Here is a 10,055-nt window from a genome sequence, read left to right as displayed (position 1 = left end):
ATCAATTACTCAAGGAAGAAAGCCACCAGGAGAGGATGGCTCCAGCAGAATCTTAGGCCTTGACTTTAACCCTTTCCTGCCAAGAGGAGAAATTCTTCACCACAGGGTGGGGAGAATTTCTGTGACCATTTTAGGGGGAGGGGAGGCATAGTCACCTCTCCAGGGATGCCAGGAAGCCAAGTCAAGAATTAATATTTGCTCAGCCCCTACCAAGCGCAAATCCCCTGTTACAGCCAGGACTTAAGAGCGATGTTGTGAGGTGGGTAATATCAGACTCATTCAGTCCCCAAGGAAACTGAGGCTTCTGAGCAGACACGACTGTTTCTGGTCACACACTAAGTCAGAGCTGGCATTCACAGCCAGGTTGGCCTGGCTCCGTCTGCCTTACTTCTTTCATTGTGCCCTTGAACACCCACAGCAGTGTGATTCCACATTCACCCCCTTCACCTCTCTGGAGCTGTAAAACCAGCAGCCTGTTCCAAGATCCCTCAATCCCTCAATGTGAGACCTTCGTCTCCTGGGTCACAGCCCCTCCACCCCCCTGGGAGATCAGCGCTGGTGTGGAAGGAGAGAAAACCTCTTCCCCTGGCATAGCCACAGGGCTCCATTAATCTGGCCATGCCCAGTTTCTCTGCCTCCTGGCTGCTCCCAGGCTGCCCTTTGGGGAGAGGCAGGGGCCACACTGCTCTGCACATCCCAGGCTACCACACGCAGGAGACCTGGGTGCCTCTTTTGTTGGGCTCTGGAGCACTGTTTTCCCTTAGTAGGAATAGAGCTTAAGCTCCATAGCTCTGTGTTATCCCGTAAAATTAACCCCAACTGTGACCCTTCTCCTGGGAAGATTTCAGAAGCACAGAGAAGTCTCCCTGAATTTCTTCTCCCTAAATCTCCTCACCCCATCACTGCTGCCTAAAACTCCGCTCACAGTTCCACTGAAAGATCGACTCACTGTGTAAAGAACCTTGAGAAAGAACAGACCAACAGCTGGTCATTCACACTGCAGTGATAGAGGCTCTCACCCTGGGAATGAGACCTGAGGGCCCCAGAGCCGGAGTGGGGGAGGGTCAGCAAAGCAGGCCAGATCACTAAAACAAAACAAAACAAAAACCAACTTGTATTATTCACAGTTTTGCTTACTTAGTCCTCTCATCCTTCCTCTTCCTTCTTCTACAACTCTAGAACTAGAGACATTCTCTTCTGGCCCTGTGTTTGACAGAGAAGGAACTGACTACCAGAGAAGGTGGTCATCCTCTTCCTGCCTGTCTATCCAAGACTAGATCCCAGTTGGGGGGCCCAGACAGCCCGGGCACCTGCATACACGCACGCCCACACGTACACGCTCGCCCACACTGGATTTCCTTCCCAACTGACTTCCTTCCCATTCCACTCGTGAGATCTTCACTGGCACAAAGATGTTTTGTATCTTTGTTTTCATGGAGTCACGTATGTGAGGAGGAATACTGGATATAACCTACACCTTCAGTATCGTCACCATGATGGCTAAAATACTGGCCTCTCGCTTGGGGCCACCTTCACACGCATGATGGTCCTTATCCTCACAATGATTATGGAAAGAAGTTACTATTGTTGAAATTGTCCCTGCTTTACAGATGAGGAAACTGAGGCTTGGAGAGGTTGAGTCATTTGTTCCAGGTCACAAAGCTGGTGGAGCCTATGAATCAGTCTCTCTGCCTGCAGATCCTGCTTATGGAGTCATTGCACCATCTCACCTCCTGATCACTCACAAAGGGAACTCCACAGGCACAACGGAAGCTGATGCTTGTGGAAGGAGCATTAATCTTTACCATGAGTATCAGTAAGGAAACGGAAGCTTGGTGACCTTGTATCCAGCAGGTAAGTAACAGAGATGGAACTGAAAACCAGGGATCTCCCTGCTGGTAACCCTGGGGATGGGCTTCTGCCATTGCCCCTCTGAGGACCAGTCCCATGCCCAGAATCCTCTACTATTCTCCCAAGGCAGTTGGAGATGTTGTAGAGAATAGGCCAAGGAGGACCTCAGCATTCACAGCCTCACCCACCATACAATTCTCAGAGCTGGGTTTTGGTGTAGGAGTTTGGCACCATGCTTCAGAGAAAATAACTAGGGCCTGAGAAAAGGCAGAAACTTGACAAGATTCTAGGCCTCTTGACATCAAACCGGTGTTCTTGCCCCAACCTCTCTTGCCTGCCTTCCACCAAGTCCCTTAGAACACACAGGCACCCCCATGGCATGGCACTGGTGGGTGCCCTCTTTCGCCTTCTGAGCTCTTTCCCTCTCCCATAATGCCCACTGAGCATCTGCTGCAGGCTGGGTCCTGGGCTAATCAATTGCAGACTATCTCATTTAATGCACAGGTTGCATGCCTGTGAAGCCAGCCCTGCCTCAAAGGTAGGTAGGTCTTCAACATTTTTAAAAAGATTTTATTGGGGCGCCTGGGTGGCTCAGTGGGTTAAAGCCTCTGCCTTCGGCTCAGGTCATGATCCCAGGGTCCTGGGATTGAGCACTGAATTGGGCTCTCTGCTCAGCAGGGAACCTGCTTCCCCCTCTCTCTCTGCCTGCCTCTCTGCCTACTTGTGATCTATCTGTCAAATAAATAAATAAAATCTTTTTTTAAAAAGATTTTATTTATTTATTTGACAGAGAGAGAGAGCACGTGCGAGTGCACAGGCTGGGGGAGGGGCAGGCAGAGGGAGAGAGGGAAGCAGACTCCCCACTGAGCAGGGGGCCCAGTGTGATGCACGTCTTGATCCCAGGCCCCTGGGACCATGACCTGAGCCGAAGGCAGACATCCAACTGACTGAGCCACCCAGGCGCCCTGACCATGGGTTTCTTAATTCACAATGACTTCAGCACATGTCCATTGTAAACCAAGAAACAAACGAACAAACAAGACCATTCCCATGTGGATAGACTCATTAGCACAAATTACTAACTAGTCTCATAGACTAGTGAGGGTGTGGATTTGAGTCTCCGTCCCACCTCTTATTGGGCATTAACAAGTGAAGTTATTGATTTCTTCATTTCTGAGCTGCTGAACAATGAATATAAGACCTACCTAACTTTGGGGTGCCTAGGTGGCTCAGTCAGTTAAGTGTCTGCCTTGGGCTCCGGTCATGACCCCAGGGTCCTGGGAATCGAGCCCGCATGGGTCTCCCTGCTCGGCGGGGAGTCTGCTTCTCTTTCTCTCTTCTCCCTCTACCCCAGCCTTTGTTTCTTTCCAAATCACACCCCGAAGATAGCTGTAGGGACGACCGCCATCCTTAGATTTGGGGACTGGAGGGGTCCACATGGAAGAGCGGTGTCTGGTGTTTTAGGGGAAAGCTGCATTTTTCCTCTCTCTCCAGAAGGGGGAGGCCTAGCCAGTTTGGCACAGCCTGGGAGCGCTTCTTGAGCCTCTGGCCGGGTGCACTGGAGTTCCTGTCTCCTGCCAGCCCGCAGCCGGACTGGGCCTCCCTTCCAGTTCTCTGCTTCTGCTCAGAACTATTCCTTCCCTTGCTCTGCAGGGGCACGAGCAAAGCCACAGCCATGCCATCCACAGTAGGTGAGTGTGGCTGGACTGTCACAGAGGAGACCGCAGAGCAAGAGACTGAAGGAGAAGTTTGGGTTCCACTGTAGGAAGCCTCACTTGCCAGACGGAGGGCATTCCCCCGGCAAAGGAGAACTTCTGTGACCCTGTTGTAGCGTGAAGAGATTCAGATGGGAACACGGCGTGAACATCTTTCTGTGGAAAGATTAACACAGGGATGAGTCAAGCCAGGCAAGAAATAACCAGGCCGTAAATCAGGAGGGTGTGGGGGAGGGGTGTGAGGGAAGAAGACCTGCCTGTGGACTTTGGGCCAGCGGCTCTCTCCTTAGAAACGGGCAGTCCTGAAGGCAGGCTGGTCTGAGGAAGAGGTGGAGGGTGATCAATTGATCTCATCCAGTTATGGGGGGTAAAGAGAAGAATTTCTATATGAAATCCTGAGGCAAGAGGAAAAGAATACCACTCATTTGTAACTTACTTGTTAAAGATATTGAAAAAAGGTACTGAAAATCTGGGTTAAGATTCAGACACCAGTATCAGAGGGACCAGTCTTGCATTGTGAATCCTATTTCCCGGGGTGGGAGGAGACTACAGGTTTTCTCTACAGGTTCTGTCTGTTGGTGGTTGGTGGTTGGTGGTGGGGGGAGGGATCTGGGCTCTGGGAACACAGGCGTGGAATCAAGATCTCCCTGACTGCCATGGTCCCCGTATTTCCTGTTAGCAGTATTTCTAGATAAAACTTGGGGAACTGTCTGCTATCTGCTTGACTTGAACATGAGTGATGCCTATTTTCCAGTGGATTTCCCCAGCAGAAAAATGAAATATTGTCACAAGCTCTGCTCTCCTTTACAGATGTGCGTGGGTTCAGGTTTTGCAGATTTGGGGGGCCAGTTACTGTCCCCTTACCAATCAGAGGTGCTTGCCCTTCATGAGACTCACACAAATGGATAATGATTTATCGTATATTCTCAAATGTGAGGATGCCTCTTCATAAAGCTGTTGTCATAATCTTTTAAGAGATTTTTTGTTTTTTGTTTTTTAAAGTAGGCTCCACACCCTGTGTGGAACCCAGCGCAGTGCTTAAACTCATGACCCTGAGATCAAGACCTGAGCTGAGATCAAGAGTCAGATTCTTAACCGATGGAGCCACCCAATGTCCCTTAAAGGTTTTAAGGGATGTCTTTTATTCTTTCCAACACACATTCATAAGATGCTAACTATGTTTATTTTTTTCTCGTAACAAGGACCACACTCTCCTGCCCTATTTTGTCTCTTCGACACCTTAAAATAAAATAGGAATTATAAATGACACCAACTATTTGGCTACAGTCAAAGTACTTCAAGCAGAATTTTAAAAAGAAATGCACAGATGATCCTCTTTCACTGGAAAACATGTTCTGAAGGTTACTATTACCAGAAAATTCCAAAAATAGACTATAAATGAGATAATAGAATCTGGGTTGTCACCTCTACTCCAATGGGATTATCCTATGTCTAATCATAGACAGATTGTGATTAATGTGATTGTGGATGGGGCATTAATCCGATTCAGAAGGGAATCCAGTCAGATTTTCATCTGCTCCAAATGTGTAATTGGTTTGGAAGCAGCAGAAAAGCAGCTTGTACCAGATCTTGCCGCATCACGGTGATGAGGTCTATTTTGATCAGCTTGAGTTATGGACAATATAAATTATTTATAGCCACTTTAGACATGCCTTATACTTGTAAAGACCTTCAAAACAAAATCACACTCTTCTTGCTGTTGTAGGACTCTCATTCAGCTGGATCCCTGTGCCCACAGCTTATAAAAAGCAAGGAAGCGAAGAGATTAAAGGCCGGTAGGTTCCTCATAAAGTACTGACTGAACATTACAAGGAGCAAGAGGTTGAGCCAGGCAGTAGAAAAGGCCAACGGATGCATACAGAATGGTCTTGGCCCACAAGGATTTTGCTCTAGTTGAGAAGAAGGACCCAGCCTCAGGAAAGCACAGGCATCCGGAGAGAGCAGTATGTGGTGAGGCTTGTTCAAGCTGAGCATGAACTAGACAAGTTTAATGAGGGTGGTGGGATTTTGGCTTTAAAGGAGAGAAAGCTTCCAGTATGGCCCATGAGTGAGGAGGGAGTGTGCCAGGGCCAGAGGCTGGGCTGCACCTATGCCCTGGGTGCAGGGAAGCATGGTTTGGGGAGAACAGAGGGAAGGGAAGGTACTATATCATTGGTTGAGCCGATGCTATGCCCTGTGGCTGGCAGGTCATACATCTCTTTCAGTCCTCATGCATCAGCAGGAACTCTGGGCTAACAGAAAGCCTAGAGAAGAGCGATATAAACGGAAATGAGCTGACTCAAACAACAAGCCCAGAGGTAGGGTAGACCGTATAGTTAGAGGAGCCTGGGGTCTGAAGGTGTCATTAGCAGGTTCTTTGTTTCTCTGCTGTACTGTCCATAGCTTCCTTCTGGGGGTGAGTCTTAGGGTCACATAATGGCTGCCAAAATACTTGGGTCCATATGCCTCCAGCCTGTGACCAGTGAGAGAAGCTGGTGTCTTGGGGCTCTCACCAAAGAATCTCCTAGAAAACCTGATTTCTGTTTCATTGACCCTGGCTTAGATCTGCCCCCTCCTGAACCAGTCACTGAAAGGAATTAGGGATTCCCATGTTAGTTTAGACTAATTGGCACATACCCCACTAGAGGGGTGCTGATAAATGTTTTAAGAACTGGCTCTTTAGGGCGCCTGGGTGTCTCAGTCATTAAGCATCTGACTTCAGCTCAGGTCATGATCCCAGGGTCTTGGGATCCAGCCCCGCATTGGGCTCCCTGGTTGGCAGGAAGCCTGCTTCTCCTTCTCCCACTCCCCCTGCTTGTGTTCCCTCTCTTGCTGTGTCTCTCTCTGTCAAACAAATAAATCTTTATAGAACTGGCTCTTTAGTAAAGAACATATATATATGTATATATGTATATACATATACATATATATGTGTTTATTATAAATTTATTGATACAAAGGAAGCATAGCAAAGAACTTATAAATAATAAAATATGCAATTATATTCTAATTATACATTGTAATTTGAATTGTGATTGTAAATATGTAATTGTATTTCAATTCTAATTTCCACATAGTCAATTGATTCTTATAGAATGCTTTCACTGATTTTTGCCAGACTTTTGCTAATTTACAGTTGCCTAATTAAGTAAATAAATATCTTTCTTATAATCTAGCAATAAGCAATTATAAAAATGTACTACAATTAGGGGCACCTGCGTGGCTCAGTTGGCTAAGTGTCCGCCTTCGGCTTTGGTCATGATCTTGGGGTTCCGGGATTAGGTCCCACATGGGGCTCCCTGCTTAGCGGGGAGTCTGCTTCTCCCTCTCCTGTCTGCTGTTCCACCTTCTTGTGCTCTCTCTCTCTCAAATAAATAAATAAAATCTTTATCTTTTTACGAGACCAGTGCTCTAACCCCTGAGCTACGGAGCCTAAAATCTTTATCTTTTTAAAGATTTTATTTATTATTTAACAGAGGGAAACACAGTGAGAGAGGGAAACAAGCAGGGTGAGTGGGAGAGGGAGAAGCAGGCCTCCCGCTGAGCAGGGAGCATGACGTGGGCCTCGATCCCAGGACCCTGGGATCATGACCTGAGCCGAAGGCAGACACTTAATGACTAAGCCACCTAGGCGCCCCTAAATAAAATCTTTAAAAGATATACCACAATTAATATATTTTAAATGAAAACATTTAAAACTGTATCATTAAGTCAACAGGAAATGTAAGAAGGCATTATGAAGAAAACTTTCTTGACTAGGGCATTGAAAAACAAAAAAACACATAGAGTACCAAAATATGTTCCAGTGTAGAATTATATATATGACATCAATTTTCCTCCAATTTCTCTTTAAATGTATAAATCTATAAATGTAATTTGGTTTACCACAAATATAGTTAAATTGCCCATGGAATTTGACACAATAATTCTAAAAATAAGATGAAGAAAGAAATGTGTGAGAATTAGTGAGGACAGTTTACAAAAGAAGAGCAATGAAGGGTGCTTTTCCCTATCAGATATTCAAATGCAGTATAAAGTTCTAATAATGAAAACTGTTTGATACTAAAGAAGAACTTGGTAGATTTAATATAACATTGAGAAGCTCCAAAATCAGACTTTTGTTTTAATAGGAGTTCAATAGAAGAGGAATAACAGAACAATTATTCAGTATATATTATTGGTACATTTAAAAAAAATTTAAGTCAGATCTCTCTGCATTGCACTATTCACCACAACCTTCTCCAAACAGATTAAAGATTTAAGTGTAATGACAAAAAACACAAAGGTACTGGACAAAAATATGTGACTCTTCCTGTAACCTTAGGATGACGATGGGTCTTCCAAGTGGCACAAGGAAGGTAGACCCCAGACAGGAAAGACTAATGAATTTGACTGCATAAGAATGCAATGAGTTGCTCTTTCCAGGCATCCCTGTGAGGGTGACATCGCCCTTAAACCCTGCATGGCACTCCCTCACACACTGCCATGATGCCCAGGGAAGACAGGGTCACCTGGAAGTCCAGCTGCTTCCTTAAGATCATCCAGCTTTTGGATGGTTATCCCAAATGCTTCACTGTGAGAGCAGACAACATGGACTCCAAGCAGATCCACAAGACACAAGATGGGCAAGAACACCATGATGCACAAGGCCATCCAAAGGCATCTGGAGAACAACCCAGTTCTGGAGAAACTGTTGCCTCATATGTGTGTGGGGGGCTGTATGGGGGGTCTTGTTACCAAGGAAGACCTCACTGAGATCACTGTTGCTGGCCACCAAGGTGCCAGCTGCCTCCCACACTGGTGCCATAGCCCATGGGAAGTTCCTGTGCCAGCCCAGGACACTGGTCAGGGCCTGTGAAGACCTCCTTCTTCCAAGCTTTAGGCATCACCACTAAAATCTCCAGGGGCACCTGAGTGATGTGTAGCTGATTCAGACTGGAGACCAAGTGGCAACCAGTGAAGACACGCTGCTGGGCATGCTGAACATCTCCCCCTTCTCCTTTGGGCTTTGGGCTGATCATCTAGCAGGTGTTTGACAATGGCAGCATTTACACCCCTGAAGTGCTTGACATGACAGAGGAAACTGCATTTGCACTTTCCAGAGGGTGTCTGTGATGTTTCCAGGATCTGTCTGCAGGTAGGTGACCCCACCCTTGCATCAGTGCCCCATTCTGCCATCAATGGATACAAGTGCATCCCGGCTTTGTCTGTGGAGACTGAGGACACCTTCCCACTTGCTGAAAAGGTCATAGACTTCATGGTGGATCCATCTGCATCCACGGCTGTCGCCTCTGTGACCATAGCCCCAGCTAAAGTGGAAGCAAAGGAAGAGTTGGAGGAGTCCAGTGAGGATATGGGATTTGGTCTCTTAGACTAACTAACAAAAGCAACCAATTCAGCTAACCCTATTTGTGAAACAAGGAAATGTAGGCTTACTTCTTGTACAAAAGAAAATGCAATGGCTGTTTATTATTTATGACAGACAAATGGGTTGATAGCCTTACAAAAAAAGGTTTAGTGTATTAATGATTTAAATAAGAAAATGATGAATTCTAACAGAAAAATGGGCTGGAAAGAAGAAAAAAAATCATGATCAATTACATGAAAAAATTACTGTCTCACCATAAACTCCATAGCTTAATATAACACCAATATATTGTCTCCCAGTTTCTGTTACTCAGAATTCTGGGCATGGCTTAACTGGGTTCTCTGCTTAGGGTCTTACAGAACTGAAATGAAGATGTTGGCTGGGCTGCATTCTGTGCATATGAGGCTTGACTAGGGAAAGATAAGCTTCCAAGCTCCCAAACTGGTGGTGGGATTCATTTACTTGCAACATGTAAATGAATAATTGCTTCTTCAAAGCCATCAGCAGCAGCAGCAAGAGAGAGAGTGAGAGAAAGAGAGAGATTCTGTTGAGTTGAGTTTCCAACTTGATGGGGCCTTTTAAAAAAGTTACTTATTTATTTGAGAGGGAGAGAGAGCACAAGCATGGGGAAAGGGAGAGGGAGAAGCAGACTCCCTGTTGGACAGGGAGCCTGATTCAAGGGCTTGATCCCAGGACCCTAAGATCATGACCTGAGCTGAAGTCAGATGTTTAAACAACTGAGCCACGCAGGTGCCCCCTTGAGGATGCCCTTTTAAAGGGTTCACCTAATTAAGTAAGGCCCACCTACTTTTCATGAGCCCCAAATCAACTGATTAGAACTTCAATTACATTTGCAAAATCCATTCACTTTTGCTGTACTTGTTAGAAACAAATCATAGGTATTCAAGGGGAGGGGATTACACAGGTTTGGATCATGGGGATCATTCTAACCTTAGAATGTACCCACCACATTAGTAATGAAAGAAAAGCAAATTAAAGCATTATGAATAGTCATTTTTGGCATCTCACACTGGCAAAGATTTAAAAAAATAAAAAACCCCAAAATTCCCAGTGTTGGCAAAGTGTGAGAAAACTGGCCCTACCCTAGCCCATTGGAGGGG

The 10,055-nt window shown here is 45.9% G+C and overlaps 1 pseudogene; it reads left to right on the top strand.

Annotated features, from left to right (window-relative positions):
* Nucleotides 1–7,961: 7,961 nt before the first annotated feature.
* On the top strand, nt 7,962–9,019 carry LOC101679487 (annotated as a pseudogene).
* The last annotated feature ends 1,036 nt before the right edge of the window (nt 9,020–10,055 follow it).

Source organism: Mustela putorius, unplaced genomic scaffold, assembly GCF_011764305.1.
Source record: "Mustela putorius furo isolate JIRA1106 unplaced genomic scaffold, ASM1176430v1.1 tig00003972_pilon_pilon_pilon, whole genome shotgun sequence".
In the NCBI taxonomy this organism is placed as follows: Eukaryota; Metazoa; Chordata; class Mammalia; order Carnivora; family Mustelidae; genus Mustela; species Mustela putorius.
Note: the sequence above shows the minus strand (reverse complement) of the source record. Positions and strands in the feature narration are given on the sequence as shown.